We start from the raw sequence: 16,904 nt of genomic DNA on the forward strand, positions 1-16,904 counted from the left end.
ATATATTAGTTGTAGCCTACTACAATTACAAAATTACTGGCAGCTGTTTCTTCAACAAGACCACAAAATAAGCAGTTTAATCAATATCAAGATATTAACAGATAGAAGAATTTAACCTGTCACTCTTTTAAGTTGTTGCACTTGTGATAACTTCGTAGGTCACATGATAACCTCAACATGGCGGATTATTTTCGGATCTCGCATACTCAACGAGATTTGGCTGTTAAGTACCTACTCTTTTGGCGCTCGTTAAGTAAGTACTTATTGAAATTAAGTACCTACTCATTGAGTAGGCGGTTTCGGACGCAGCCAGTTACTAACCTTTGCATGCAGCATTTAGTGTCACCAGGGGTCCCTCTTTGTGATATAATTTCCTGTCACATGGTTTTCTTGCACAATATTAACAAAATGGCTGCTTGAATAGTGGTTACACCACCTTGACACTTAAGGAATTTGACTTGACTCCTATGATTCCACAAATTATTTATAATATTCAGAACAATGATGTTAAATTTATTTTTATTTACTATTAAATTGTTCTAATGTAAGATTATGCCAAACTAGATAATATGGTGTTTTATTGAGAATTTCACCTTTTTTAAACAAGATCAATTATTTGGTACTAAGTTTTTACGGTTACACCACATTGACATTTTTGCAATCAATCCCCAAATATTCTCTCAAAATTGATTAAAACCAGAAATTTTAGACTTGGTCCTCAAAAAAGAGAATGTATGTAAGTAATTTACTAATTTATTTTGCAATTTTTACCCTTTTAAATTTAAGTAAAACTATAAGGACACAAAAAAATGAGCGTCACGTCATTGACCCAAATACAGATGTAGATGTTACAGTTTACATAGTAATCATTCTATAATCGGTCATGTTTGATACTTTGTAAAGATTTACCCAGTATTACTGCCTTTTTGATGGTTATTTGGGAAATTGCATTGTTTGTTAATGTAACTGGATTTATTAATATATATATAATAATACCAAAGTCATTTCATGGGACCAGACCATTAGTTATATTGTCTTCCATTGCACATCCTCTGCATATTTAAAACTGCAGCTGTTAAGGAATGTCTGATTTGTAACAATGTATCTATTTCCACTTACACTGTTATGTTTTGTTATTTGTAGACTAATATTCAATACACTTTGGAAAGAAGCTCCAGTCTCCTCATTCTTTGTGTCCTGACCAACACCCCAGGAGTGTATACTGCTGATAGTTAGAACCAGAGCCTAGCAGTCTCCTTTCCTCTCCAACAGTGTGTTTGTGTACTACAGAAGGCTTCTTAATCAGATAGAAATGAGGTGACAGTTCAGGAAAAGACCAGAATAAAAGTTCTTCAACAAGTACAGGCCACAGCATCCAGAACTCATGTTAAAACGCAAGGCTCGGATCTCTGTGTTCTTAACAGAGTTCGAAAGTCTGAAGGTCATGGTGGCCTTGTTCAGAGGTATCTTGTATGAGTAGGCAAACTCATGGGCCCCAAGTGGAAAACATGCACAAGACCCATCTTGGTCCCAGCATTAACCAATACAATACTTTTATGTGGGGCCCATGTGTGGCCTCTATATGGGATTGGCCTTTTGCCCATATGAATTTCATTAGGACCCAAGCCACTCACTTTTTTGTAAAATACTTTCACAACCCACTAGTGAGGACATTGACTGATCCTCACTATTTTAAAAGGCTTATAAATCAGCCAGAATATGTTTTTATTTCTAGTGATGGTTACATGTTTCTGTGATGGGTAGGTTTAGGAGTAGAGGATGGGTTAGGTGATAGACTTCCATTGATTTGATATCAGGTCAATGATATTTTCTATGCAATGTCCTCAGTAAGATAGCAATACATGTGTGTGTGTGTGTGTGTGTGTGTGTGTGTGTGTGTGTGTGCGCGTGCATGTGTTTTTATGGCATAATGTTTTTAGGACACAAATTTGTATAGTGACATGAGTATGACATAGGTATTACAAGGACAGGGTGACTTATGAGTACATTACCCAATGTCCCCATTTTTCAAAAGGCTTATAAATCATACAGAATGAGTTTTTGCAAGAAAGAGAAATGTGCACAGTTTTCTGTGATGGGTAGGTTTAGGTGTATATAGTGATTATATCACTATTTGGACAGGACTACTTTTCAAATGTCACTTGAGTTACAATTATTATTACCAACACCTGTGGTTTCATGTTTTGAGTCATACAAGATGGACAACCAATGAAACACAGACATAGAACACACTCATTATACAGAATAATGAATAATAATATATGAAGCACAGAGAAAATGACGACAAACTCCCAAGCGCAAGGGAGAAATGCGAAATAATATTTAATAGGGCTAATAATAGGCTACTTTGATTACGTTTACGAGCACTGCAGTCTCAAAATCAGTGTTTTGTCTATTAGAATAATCGTGTAATTGCATTCAGATGGCTACACCACTGTATCAGTGTCCAGTTTGTACATATAATTCATTTGAAGAAGACTTGATGAAGTATGTACACAGTGCTGGTTCAAGTTTGGTGCAGGAGAAAGTTATATGTCTATAAAAACTATAAAAATTCTATAAAAATACTTTATTCTGTATATGAGCTAGGATCCACGTGGCTAGTGTTGTCAAACACAAAGCAGAGGTCCGCACTGATCATATGTGCGCTCTGCGTGTATATCATGACAATCGTATTTTTCATGTGTTGTTATTCAAACTCCAGTTCTTACCGCATTGTGGGCAAAAAACAAACAACACTCATGTGCTGCTGTGCTGAGGGAAATATACATATGGCTCGCGTGTTTGAACGCAGCTAGAGCAGGCAAAGGTGAATGAGCCGCACTTTTGTGACATTTGAATTCTCCGCTGTAATGCGATCTCATGCGAACATATTTTCCAGTTCTGCTGGTAGATTACAGAAAAACAATCCACATCCACCCAAACCTCTAAACGCCCGATCTCCCATTAAACGAATGGCTGTTGTTTCTATGGAGGGGTCAGTGAGGGTCAGGGTCCCAAGAACCCACTATTTGCCCAATTACCCACTATGGTGGGAAAACGATCAGGTGACTCGCTGACCACTTCCAGGCCACGCCCCCCATTCCGCGGACCCATTATTTGCCCGATTACCCACTATTTTTTCCCAAAGCTAATTATTCGCCCCTCTCTCCATTGGTCTGACCGTGGGTGGGGCCGGGAGGCCACGGCCAGTCCCACGGACCCGTTATCTGCCCGATTACCCACTAAATTTTCGGGAGGCCCCCGCGCGGAGACGAAAGGTCGCGGGCCCTCTAGATTTGAGATTCCGACCCCCCGGGGGCCCCGACTTGGGGCCCGAAGCGCGAAACTCTACGACAACGCAATTTTTTTCCCTCTGGGTTACAGCTTTGCGTTCCTGAGTTATGAGCAAAAGTTGGACGAAAATGGCGCTTTTCTATGGGCGCCGCCATTTTGAAACGCGCCGGATCGTTTTGGTCTTTTTCCTGTTGAAACTTTAAAAATTAATATCTTGGGGACTGAGTGGCCCCGGAGCTCGAGCAGGGACTCGTTGGAAAGGTCTCGGGGTCCCCTGTCGAACGAGCCTGTTTTAATCCACAAAAACTTTTATTCATTAAATGTGAAATATCATATACAAACACTGTGTCTTTAAATAAATGATGCAATACTCGTTCCAATTCCCCATCCCTTTGAACTGAGGTTGGATCCAATTTCCCATCGCTTAATTTCCCCATCCCTGATTGCTTGGTTTTTCCTCGTTCCAATTCCCCATCCCTTTGAACTGAGGTTGGATCCAATTTCCCATCCCTTAATTTCCCCATCCCTGATTGCTTGGTTTTTCCTCGTTCCAATTCCCCATCCCTTTGAACTGAGGTTGGATCCAATTTCCCATCCCTTATTTTTCCCTCCCTGATTGGTTGGCCTTTTCCTCAGTCCTCTTTCCCATCCCTTTGAGCTGAAGTTGGACCCAAAAGTATATAAAAGGCCTCTGCCCCGACAATCTTTGTCATTCATTTACACTTTTTTTCACCTGCACCACACTTCCGATCACCCTACACCCTCACTCACTGCACCACGGTTGCCGACAACTTCCGCACTTTTGTTTCACCGTTTTGTTTTCCTGCACCTTGTGTTTTTCACTGCCGTTATTGTTATATATTATATATTTGATTTTGTTAATTATTTTATTATCTATAGTTTTATTTTATTATATACGTACACGATATGCCTAGCAGCGATTGCCCGCTGTGCCACCGTGGCTACAGTCAACTTAGCCAGCACCTGGGGGTGAGCCACGGTGTCCGCAATAAGGTGGAGAGAAAGCTACTACTGGCCATTCCATCCGGGAGGGTGGATGTGCACAAGGGCACCTGCCCCCTGCCCGCCTGCGGAAAATACACCTCCCGGATGGACCGCCACCTGGCCACCCACACTGAGATCATGGTCGCGGCCCGCCGGCAGGCCACGGAGACCCTCAAGTGGAAGAAGATCATGGAGGGTCTCGCCAACCTGCGGGCCAGCAACCCGGCCGTGGCCATGGTCTCTACCCTGGACCTAGCAGGGGACCTGGAGGACCCAGTTGCTGATGCTGCTGCTGCTGCGGAGGCGCAGCGGGGGAGGAGGCAGCGGGGGAGGAGGCAGCGGGGGAGCAGGAGAACCTCCGCCGGCAGGTCGACGTGCTGAGCGAGTCACTCAGGAAGGTGACTCGCCGCTACCGCCTGCTGCTGAGGAGGTCGCGGGGTAAGCCCTCCCGGGTAAGCTCGCCCGGGTGACTGGCAGGCTGCTGTCTTCCCTTCACCCCCTCGCGCCGGGAGAGGCCGAGGAAGACCAGCCCCTAGCCCTGCCCTTGGAGGAGGCAGACCGCCAGGACCCGGGCCCCCGCCCCCCCAGCCGCCGGCCAAGGCGTCGACCTCCTCCTCCCCGGGCGAAGAAAAGCACCCCTTCCCAGACCACGTGGTGGCCCTGAGTGAGTACCGCGCTCTGTCGCTTCTCCCCGTCTCGCTCTGCGGCCAAAGTTTCTTGCTCTGTTCTGACCCCATTGTGTGTTTTCTTTTCGCAGACGTCCTCCTCGAGGACTACCGGGGCCACCAGGAGGGGGCGGATCCTGGACAGAGGCTCATGAACAACGTGGCCTCGAAGATCTTCAGGATCCACCACTTCATTGGGTACATGGCGGCGGGGCACACCGACCTAGCCAGCCTGGGCTTCCTCAACCAAACGGCGAGGATGCGGTCTTGGCACAACAGCCTGAACCAGGCCAAGATCGCAGAGCCGACGGTGCACCACTACCTGAAAAACGTGGCCCAGTTCCTGGCCTACTTGGCCGAGAACCTGCCGCCCACCTGCCGACTCTCCCGGACAGTCATGGTGGGGCTGAACCGGGAGATCAAAACGATGATCCGGTCAGTGCGGCGGAAAGTGGTCATGCACGAGGTGAGGGTGAAGCAGGCCAAGGAGGGCCGCCTCATCCCCAAGGCCACTCTCCGCCAGTGCGTCGCCTCCGCCAAGGCCGCCATCCCTGACATTCTGGGTGAGTTTTTTGCCTCCTCTCACACTCATCTCTCTGACATTTTCAGGAAGCATGGGCTGGGATGGGCCTCCCAGGGAGTCCCACCTTCACGGACATCCGGACCTCCATCACCACTCATGTAAGCGGTCCCCCGCAGCTTTCCGCCAGTTTCTGACGTGCGTGCGTTTGTCGTTTCTAACCGTGCTTTCCTCTCTTTGCACAGGCCAAGAACTCGCACACCCCCCGGGGATCGGAAGAAGGTGGCACAATTCATGTGCCATGACATCTCCACGGCCGACCGCTTCTACGCTCTCAACCTGGACGCCTGTTCGAGGCGGCCGTGGAGGGTGAGGACGCCACCCCGGGGTCCCCGAAGGCCTGGAAGAAGACTGGAAAGAGAGCCGGGAAGAGTTCGGGCAAGCGGCCGGCACCCGCCGGCAGCCCGCCCACCTCCTCCAGCCCATCGCCTCCTGGCAGTCCATCGCCCTCTGGCAGTCCGTCGGGGAGAAACGCCCGAGGGAATCCGCTTCCGTAAGTCCGTCTTCTCACGGGGGGGCTCGTTTAACCGTTTGTGCGCTGAGTAGGTGTGTTTGCTGACTCTTTCTCACTTTTTTTCAGGAGCCGACTACACCGTCCAAGAGGTGCAATGTCGGCACTCCGAGGAAGAGAGGATTCCCTCGGGCTCACCTCTCCCCCCCTGAAGAGGATGATGTTGATGAAAGTGGCAAAGAGGGCCCGGAAACAAACCGTTTTCTTTTAATTGTTTTGTTTTAAATGTTCTTTTCTTGTTCTGTTCTGTTGTAATAATAAATGTTTGAAACGTTCCTACTGTCATGTATTTTTTTTGATGCAACACACATTTTTTATACACGTTTAATTTAAAAACAATTGAGGGCAAAATAATACTGACCCAAAAAAACACTCTTTTCAGGGCGTTCCCTGTTCTTGGACAGGTGATTAGTTGTCATGGTAATTAACAAGGGCTGCTATTGGTTAACAAAGGGGAATTTAACGACCTCCATTTTGTGGATCTCATTACTGATGCTGACTCATCACGAGAGGTGAGATAATCTGTCATATTTTTCTTAATTTATGCAATTAAGTGTTATTATAAATGGCACGTTTGTACATTTCTCAACATCCATCGGTACTGTTGGGGTTAGTTCACCAGTACAAGCTGTTCATAAAGCTGTATCGTGAGATTCTTATGAATTATAATCTGTATAGATATATTTTTGGGCTTAAACCTGAGCAGCCAGGTGAGTTATTTGAGCCAAGGTCCTGGAAGGTCACTGCAATAAAACAAGTAAAAAATGTTTAAAACAGTCATATCTTAGACTAAACTTACAATAATACTGTCAAACTATATATCGTTTGAAAGCTTGCAGTCTCTAGATGTTATATTTGTTGCCTGCTTTTCTAAAAAAAAAACAACTACACACGTACAGTAATTTATTAATGTTATAAAATTACAATAATTTTTTTTTTTTTTTGCTTTTTTCCCCCTTTACAGATCATGCCGAAAAGATACAGCTCTGGTAAGTTGATCTATTCTGTGATCCTAGTTCCTTGTGCCATCACAAAGTGTTATGAATCGTTTATGACACAGTAATAAATCATTTTGCGTCATACACTGTGTGTTCGAACATGTTTTTTTCATTTTTCTCCTATTAAAATCGTCTTTTAATATAGCAGTCAAGTGCCCGATGTGCCCCGCGTGGATCGTCAACATAAGCAAGCATCTGAGGACGGTCCACGAAGTGGCCAACGAACAGCAAAGAGGACTCTTCGCCCAGCTTGGCTGCCACAGAGTGAGGCTGGCCAACCTGGTTTGCCCACTCTGCGGCAAGCTGGTGAAATACCCCGAGAGTCACCTGGAGAAAGGCCACAGGGGCATGTCGGTAAGTCAGTCTTAAACTAAAACTTTTACATTAATGTATGAAATAGCTGTCTGTTTTAAAGAATACTGAAATGTTGTTTTTATAATGTTTAAGGAGTCATCGCGCTCAGAGACGGTGAGGTCACTGGAGAGGTCGGTGACCGCAGGGAAGCTCAAAATATTGAGAGATACCAACCCCGCCATGCCCCTGGTCCCCGACTTCTCCCAGCCCGAGGCCCCTCCTCAGGTGCCGGCCTCACCGAACACCGTGGAGCACGAACGGAGCCTGATGGAGATATGAAGTAGGAATCGGTTGATCATCATCATAATCCTAATAGTGCTGAAGTTACTCAATAAGTGAACTTAAATTGTTAAATGGTTTGTGTTTCAGATGAACGTTTTCCACCGGCCCAACACAATGAGTTGTCGACAGTTGATGTTGATTTTTATTTTAGTTGGTAGTGTTTTTAATTTTTTTTTTTCTATATTGTGTTTTTGTATTGTGTTACACTTGTTTTTTAAATTAAAAAAAGGTTCTTTTAATTGTGTTCTTGTCTTTTTTTGGCTGCAAAACAAACTTGAAAGTCAGTGGAATGCATCCGAATGAGTGCGCCAAGCATGGTACATGTGGTTTCATCCATAAAAATTTATATAGAATGTAAAAAAGCATCTATAAGCACTTTTTCCGGGAACCCATTATTTGGCGGCCACTATGTAATCGGGGAAATGGGATGTCTTTGTATTCCCGGCTCCCGTTCATACCAGAAGGTCCCAGACGACTTGAAACTTAGTGGGATGTATCCGACAGAGTGTGCTTAGTACAGTTACAGGGGTTTAATCCATAAAACTTTATTCTGGGCCCCGGGGTCCTGGAGTTACGGGCGGTCAAAGTCTGGGCGTTTTTGCCTTATACCTCGGGGAGGGTGTTGCTGGAAAGGGCTTGATGTGCCCCGTCGAACAAGACCACCCCCAAGGCAGGGGGCCCCCGGATTCGGGAGCTAGAGCCGGTCAAAGCTGGACAGGAAGTGGCCATATCTCGAAAAGGGAAGGTCCCAGGAGGTGGGGACTGTGCCTGGGGTAGGGTCCCTCTGGGCCGGCTGTACGGCCGGAGTTTGTTTATTTTTTATTAAAAATAATAATTTAATAAACAAAAATATAAATAAAAAAATTAAATAAAATAAAAATAAAAAAAAATTTCGACCGAAAAAACCTAACAGAAATTTTTGATTTTCCCGGATCTTCTCGAAACTCGGGATTCTGATAGGGGGCGCTGAGTCGTAGACAGGAGCGCAAGTTAGGTGGCGCTAGACCCTTCCTGAGCCGAGATACGGATATCCCACTTTATATTTATTCCATTGAAATGAAATAGTGGGTTCGCGGGCGGTGGAATTTTGCGACGAAACTTGGTGCTACGGACTCGGAGGGTGGAGGGGCCTGCCAAGTGCCGTAAAATAGTTTTTATCAGGTTTGGAACGACGGTTCAACTTGATGAATGAGAATGGTCTAACTGGTTAGTGAACAATCATGACAGCGGGCAAATATAGCGTTCCGCAGGGTTCAACATGGGGCAACAGGTCATTTTCCGACTATAGTGGGTAATCGGGCAAATAATGGGTTTTTGGGATGGGGGCGTGGCTTAGGAGCGGTCATGGGTGGTCACCTGATCATTTGCCCACTATAGGGGGTAATTGGGCAAATAATGGGTTCGTGGGACGGGGGGCGTGGCTTAGGAGCGGTCAGCGGTGGTCACCTGGTCATTTGCCCACTATAGTGGGTAATCGGGCAAATAGTGGGTTCGGGGAACGGAGGGAAGCGAGAAAGTGACCGGTCCACCATTATACGAATGGCAGAGAAAGCTCATTCGAGTAGCCAGGAACTGGGACGTTGAGTCTGCCACCCTCTGGATGCGGCCGGTACTGGCTCATAAAGGCCTCGGACTTGGGGCCGCTTCCGTTTGACCCCTGGCGGGGTCAGGCTGACCGAAACGGCTCAGGGCGTGTCGGGGGGCCCGGGAGGGTCGGGGGAGCGCGTCGGCTGGCCCCCGAAAAATTCGGACCGGTCAACGCGCAGCGCCCAAAAACCCACGCCCGAGGACCCGGTACGTAATGAGGAATCGGGTACTTGGCCGGATTCTCGCACTACCTAGAGGGTAACCAAATGTCCTTTTTTCCCCAGGACATGTCCTGTTTTCATGTTCTATCCTGGCTGTCCCGGTTGTTTTTTATAAAGTGATGAAAATGTCCTGGTTTTCATTATTTTTCATTGGGCCATTAAATTGACCAGTGTTACGAGATTTTCGGTTTATGTTTTCATTAGTATGCACGATTTGTGCAGTCGATTGTAACTGAATAACAGATACTTTGTGTAACAGCAGAGCAACCTTCAGCTGTCGTCTACAATGAGTTCAGCCCGTGCTCTTCCTTTGTACCTTGTGATGTAACAGGTGATAGGCCTATATACATTTCTTTATAACTTTCATGCCTCTTTGATAAGAAACAAAAAAATGCAGGGAAAGATCAGCTCTACAGCAAAATATAGAAGGGCAAGCAAGAAGGATGAGAAAGAAAAACAGGATGAAGAGGAAAACGTGGATGAAGAAAACCAAAGATATAGACACTTTTTGTTAGTTAGTTTTTGTAAGTTTGTGAGAGCTATTTTTGTTAAATTTGTATCGCTAATATAGCAGAGGTATTTTTTAGTTATTTATTATTATTTTTCTAATACAGAAGAGACATTAACTTGTCATGATACAATATGTTGAGAAACCTCTGAGAAGCCTATCTGAATTTGTGTATTTGGTTATAGTGTTTTGTAATATAACAATTTTATATCCATACAGAGGAGGCATTTTTAAATGTACTGAAATTATAAGGCATCTTTGAGTAAACTTTGAGGTATCATTTGAGTATTGCCGGGCAGAGTGTCCTGGTTTTTGGTAATCAAAATATGGTCACCCTTACATGATTTACACCTGAAATTTCAACGTTTATTTAGACATAAGTCTATTTTTTTGTGATTAGTATTCACTAAGTTACAGTTAATTTTCTGAGAACTATCAGATTGGACTTCGTTCAGAGGGAGACGAGAGATCACGCATCATGTTAGTTTTCTTTATTTTACAAAAAGCACAAAGCATTTTGTTTTTACTCTGTGTACACAAATAAAAGAAGATATTCAACAGATTAAAATGGTGTATAACTCTTAATTGTATGTAGAACATTGACATTATTTTGAGTCTCTTTCACAGTGGTAAGAAAAAAACCGCGGTGATATCGCCGGCGATACCTCAGAGTGTTAAATAAAATTAATGAGTACCTTTAGTGTTTTCAATGATGTGCAGCCTATGTATATCTGTTCACAGCTCAAAAAAATGTGTTCTGGGGTTTCATGACCCTTTAAGTACTTATTAAAATCAGATACACTAAGACCTTTACTTAAGTTGTATTAGAATTGGTGACTTGAAACTTGTAAGAGAGTCATTTTCGAGTGAATCTTCATGTGACCCTTAAGGTCACCTTTAAATCTGAAACTCTTTCCACACTGACCACATGTAAAAGGCTTCTCTCCAGTATGAATTCTCATGTGGGCTGTAAGATTTCCTTTTACAGTGAAACTCTGTCCACACTGTTGGCAGGTGTAAGGCTTTTCTCTCCAGTGTGAATTCTCATGTGGATTTCAAATGTTTCTTTTTGACTGAAACTCTTTCCACACCGTTGGCAGGTGTAAGGCTTTTCTCCAGTGTGAATTCTCATGTGGATTTCAAGTTTTCCTTTTTGACTGAAACTCTTTCCACACCGTTGGCAGGTGTAAGGCTTTTCTCCAGTGTGAATTCTCATGTGGATTTCAAGTTTTCCTTTTTGACTGAAACTCTTTCCACACTGTTGGCAGGTGTAAGGCTTTTCTCCAGTGTGAGTTCTCATGTGTCCCTTAAGGTTACCTTTAAATCTGAAACTCTCTCCACATTGCTGGCAGGTGAAAGGTTTCTCTCCCGTGTGAATTCTTCATGTGTTCATTAAGGTTTCCCTTTTGACTGAAACTCTGTCCACATTGTTGGCAGGTGAAAGGCTTGTCTCCAGTGTGAATTCTCATGTGGGACTTTAATGCTTACCCTTATGTGACTGAAACTCTTGTCCACATTGTTGGCAGGTGTAAGGCTTTTCTCCAGTGTGAATTCTCATGTGGACTAGAAGGCTTCTTTTATGTGAGAAACTCTTTCCACATTGCTGGCAGGTGAAAGGCTTTTCTCCAGTGTGAATTCTCATGTGGGCTATAAGGTTTCCTTTTACAGTGAAACTCTTTCCACATTGCTGGCAGGTGAAAGGTTTCTCTCCAGTGTGAATTCTCATGTGTACTTGAAGGTTTACTTTCACAGCGAAACTCTTTCCACACTGTTGGCATGTGAAAGGCTTTTCTCCAGTATGAATTCTCAAGTGGACTAGAAGGTTTTCTTTAAGTGTGAAACTCTTTCCACACTGTTGGCAAGTGATGGGCTCTCTCTAGCATGATCTTTCAAGTGAACCTGAAGGTTTCTGTGTTGATCAAAACTCTTTCCACACTGTTGGCAAATGAAATAACTTTTATTTCCAGTCTTTTGAGCTCTTTTTTGTAAGGAGGTCTTTTTAGCCTGTGTCAATCTTTTCCCAGTCATGAAATCGTGTTTATCATAATGTTTTTTCTCTTCTTCCATTTCATTAAGTTCATGACTCACCTCTTTCAGTGTCATTAGGTCTAGGGCAAAAACAGACATAAAACAATTTAGACATTTAATACATCAAAACCAACAACATGTATGATCTATACCCTATCCTATCCTATGTATCAGGGATGGGCAACTTTGGTCCTGGAGGACCACTGTTTTGCAGAGTTTCATCCCAAATCAACCTACCTATCTGTAATTTTCAAGCAGTCCTGAAGACTGAAGACAATTTTGCTGGTGTGTTTGATCAGGAGATGGAGCTAAACTCTGCAGAATAGTGTCCCTCCAGGACCAGAGTTGCTCATCCTGTCTATAGATCTTATACTCAATACACCAGTGGTTTTCAAACCTGGTCCAAAGGGACTCACCGCTGCACATTTTATATGTCTCCTTTATTTATCACATTTGGTTCAAGAATCACCATCTTGTTAGAAGAGAGCTGACACTGAATTTGCAGCTTTAACCGCAAACTAATGTTCATCTATTGGGATAGAACTGGATCCATTATAGACCTAAATGTACTGAAATTAATTCACTCAAAAGCTCCTCTGTACTCCGGTGTGGTTACTGATCTCAGTACATCCGTACCGCACCCAAGCATAATCCAACCGTGCCTCTTCACGCGGGCCAGGGCATGGTACGGAGCAATTACACTAGTAAAATGAACCAGACTTAAGGCCTGTACACACCGGGACGAATGTCGTGCGTGCGATTATCGCCAACTTCACCAACTTATTTCCTTGTGACTAAACAAAGGGCGCCAATGTGAGTGTGCACACCGACACGAAAAACGGCAGGCGTAAAAGCAACATTTTTTAAAAAATGACCTCGGGGTTTTTTTTGGGGGGGGGGGGGGGGGGTGACACGTCACGTTAAACTGGAAACCAATGAGAGTGGTGCTTTTGTTCATGTGCCTGGAGATGCTGAAATTACAGTAAAACACGATTTGGTGGCTCTCAAGCACGAAACGGTCTTGCTGAGCTCACATTGATACCAAGACGACAAAGAGAAAGTAAGTAGATGAAGAAGACCCCTACAAACCATTCCCTGGGTCTAAAACAGCTCCTTAGCTTCCTAGGTCGTGTATCAGTATACCGTCTAAATGAATGTGGCCGACTCCCTGATCAGTGCCCTGACTACTGAACAAGGGAGCTGATTGAGACACATGCGATGGGTGCTGTTTGTTTTGTTTTATCTTTTACATTGAAGAAATATAGTTGAGAATGTCTATTTCATAAATATGTTTATTTGCACTACCGTTCACCTGCACTACTGTCATTGTGACTTATTTGGACTACCATTTCTGACTACCATCTCTCATGTCATGTATATGCCATTTTATATCTGCATTTTTATCTTCTTTAACTTTATTAATAGGTCATACATATGTTTATTAAAAGATGCACTGAACCGTTAAGTTTCACCAAAATAGCGCCACATTTTTTTACTGTCAGGGAGTGAATTTGCACGTTCACTCTGCACATCATCAGGTGAGCCCCTTTAAATCTTGTGCTCCCCCGCCCCCGGAGCTGGCTTGTATGAACACAAAAAACGCCTCGAAAAAGGTGCGATATTCGTCCGGTGTGCACAGGCCTTAATTTAGGGGGTTCAAAAGTGCTCGGCACAGTTCGGATCGCCTAGTATGAATGCACCCTTAATTTCTGTTTTATGCAGGGACAGGACATTTTAATGGAGGGAAAAAATGCGGCCAAAAGGGATTAACTATCAAAAATCTATATCACTGAGGAAAACTGGGTGAAGGTTAACTCTTTCCCTGCCATTGACCCTGAGATTTTCTAGCATGGCTTATGACACTCCGTGATGCTTGAATGGCCCACCATTGACTTGGAATTGAGCATTCTGACAGTCCTAAAAATGTTTTCCGTGTATTTTTAAGACTTGCATTTTTGCAATGGGCTGAAATTCAACATGGTCGTATATTTAAGCTGTGAATGTTTCTAAATTAAAAAGGGTCTGAATGCTTCACACATTTCAGTTTTTCATTATTAAAAATTCAATAATTCTGTGTTTTTTTCAATTGGGGTCTGTGTGTACATTAATGAGGAAAAAAATGAACTTAAATGATTTTAGCAAATAGCTGCAATATAACAAAGAGTGAAAAATTTAAGGGGGTCTGAATACTTTCCGTACCCCCTGTATGTCATTTGAGCACACTATATCTGCAAAGAGTTAACGAAATAAAGTGAGTGAATTCGGACACTGACATATCTGTGCATCTGTCACAGAAACCACTCAACACTTATCCTACATGTTACTTCATAAAATAATATTAATAACAATCTTAATGACTTTATTTTGTAATCATACATACCATACCTGCCAGCTTTGTAGTATCATCTATTGTATGGTTTGTCATGCTTAATATGTGTTCATAATCATTAAATACTATTAAAAAAACTGCAAACAAAAATAAACACATTAACAAGTGTACAATATTTCATATATTTATTAGTTTTAATAAAGTTTGTTAGAATCTCACGCTCACAGATGACGTGGTCGTTGAGATTGTTATGTTACTGTTATTGTTATGTTACTGTTGTGATTGCATTTGGATGAATAAGCTACCTAGAGATCAGTGGCGTGCAGTGGTGTTTTGAAATGAGGAGGCAAATTTTTTTTTTTTTGCATTACTCTAAAAGTTGACACATCTTCCTTGTTAAATGAACATTACTTTATAGTACATCAAAAAAGAAAAAAAGAAACAAAATACATGTTCTATTTATCAGAACTAATTCAGTCTCATCAAATTAGTGTTTTAAGCATTTCTACATTCATTCCAAAATAATAACTAAAGGCAATAATAATTTATTAAACAATATATTTTATTTGTGTATTGCAGTTTTTCTTTTTAATTGTCAACCTAGGATATTTTGGATCATCAGTCATGCTCCATTAACACCGTCTGTCACAGACACAAATTGTATTTTTAATTTCACCAAACTGATTGCACTAAAAAAACAAACAAACACAGTCATCATGTTTTCAGTCCATTTCAAGTTTGATTTTGACGTGACATAAAGCAGTGATATCTAACTGTGATCTGTTTACTTACTTTTCAATTAGTCTTCCCACTGAGGCACGTCAACAAGAGGCGGGATTTATCGCACAAGCCAATCATATCCAATCATAACCAATTACATCCAATCATAGCGCGATGGAGACATTGCCTCCTCTCACGTGACTTTCCCCCATTCATTCTCAATTACCCCCCACAAAACCCACCGCACGCCGGGGGTCTGATGATTTTATATTGTTTCCTATGAGAGGAAAGGGAGGCAGGACTCCATAGACTGTAAAGCATGACTCCTCTGTGTAACTTCACCTGCGGGTGTCGCTGTCGGGCAGTGTTCCTTAAGAAATACGCGCTCTTATTAAAGGTCCCGTTCTTCGTGATCCCATGTTTCAAACTTTAGTTAGTGTGTAATGTTGTTGTTAGAGTATAAATAAAATCTGTAAAATTTTAAAGCTCAAAGTTCAATGCCAAGCGAGATATTTTATTGAACAGAAGTCGCCTACATCGAACGGCCAGTTTGGACTACATCCCTCTACTTCCTTCTTTAATGACGTCACTAAAACAGTTTTTTGACTAACCTCCGCCCACAGGAATACACAAGAGTTGCGTTTGTAGAGTGTGTTTGTCGCCATGTCGTCGAAACGCTGTTATTTTCATCCCGCAGTCCAATCACCGGGTCTGATTCCGGCTCAAATTGATAGGGTAAAATTAAAGACATGTTTACAATAACACTGAGCGCGTGCATCTCCACGTTATGGTAAGAGGCGTGACCTTTCCGGGCAAGATGCGCTCAGAGCTGCTGTCGAATCACAACACAGGAACCGCTGGCACAATCAGAACTCGTTACGTATTTCTGAAGGAGGGACTTCATAGAACAAGGAAGTCATCAGCCCGTTTTTATGACAGTGGAAACAGCGGTATACAGATAAGTAAATTATGTGAAAAATACTGTTTTTTTTACACGCAAAACATGAACACATGTTATATTGCACACTATAAACACAATCAAAGCTTCAAAAAAACACGAAAAACGGGACCTTTAATGTCATAATTTGTAATATTTGTGTTGTTTTATATGTAATATGGATTATTTTCTCATCCTATTTTTTTTGAGGAGGCTCTGCCTCCTTTGCCTACTCGGAGGAAACGCCCCTGCTATAGATGATTAACGAATATTTTACGTCAAATTGCTGTTTTCATACTTCTGTAATATTTTTCAGTCAATAATAAATTACAGAAAGAGCTGCAAGTGTGAATTTTCTGACAACAGGCTCTGTTAAACTTCAATGAACGAACGCCTGTGTGCACATTAGAGTTTCGGATGGAAAAAAACTCTGCGGTTTTAAGCTCATAGTTTCGGTGCGTCAAATAAAATGAAAGAAAATAACATAATCAAACAGCACAAATAAAGGTTTTTCATGTTTCCAGTTTCAAGGTACATAAATTTAATAAAGAAGCTAATAAAATGCAAAACATTCCATGTAATCTTCACTGTATAAATTAAATAAAGATCGATAATAGTATAGTAGCTCGCAGGCTATCAACACTTGGGTAATGACGGCATAAATGACACTTTGGGGGCACTTGATAATTACAGGCAGGTGTGTTCGATCAGGGTTGGATCTGAACTCTGCATGTATGCAGATCTCCAGTAACAGGATTGGGCATTCCTGCTCTAGGTTCAACTCATCAGCTCATTATTAGAGACTCATGATCGGAAATGAATATTTTAAATAAATCTACAAAGTGTCCTGTTGAGGTCCTCCAGGGCTGCGTTCAAGTAAAG

General features: G+C 42.7%; 1 protein-coding gene and 1 pseudogene across 2 annotated transcripts in view; both read right to left on the reverse strand.

The window, feature by feature from the left end:
* The window catches only part of LOC125244061 (stonustoxin subunit alpha-like), a 1,172,099-nt gene that overhangs the window by 400,116 nt on the left and 755,079 nt on the right, over window positions 1-16,904 (reverse strand). The window lies entirely within an intron of this gene.
* Window positions 1-16,904, reverse strand: part of LOC125249163 — a 49,432-nt pseudogene that overhangs the window by 13,601 nt on the left and 18,927 nt on the right.

Source organism: Megalobrama amblycephala, linkage group LG1 (genome assembly GCF_018812025.1).
Source record: "Megalobrama amblycephala isolate DHTTF-2021 linkage group LG1, ASM1881202v1, whole genome shotgun sequence".
Taxonomy (NCBI): domain Eukaryota; kingdom Metazoa; phylum Chordata; class Actinopteri; order Cypriniformes; family Xenocyprididae; genus Megalobrama; species Megalobrama amblycephala.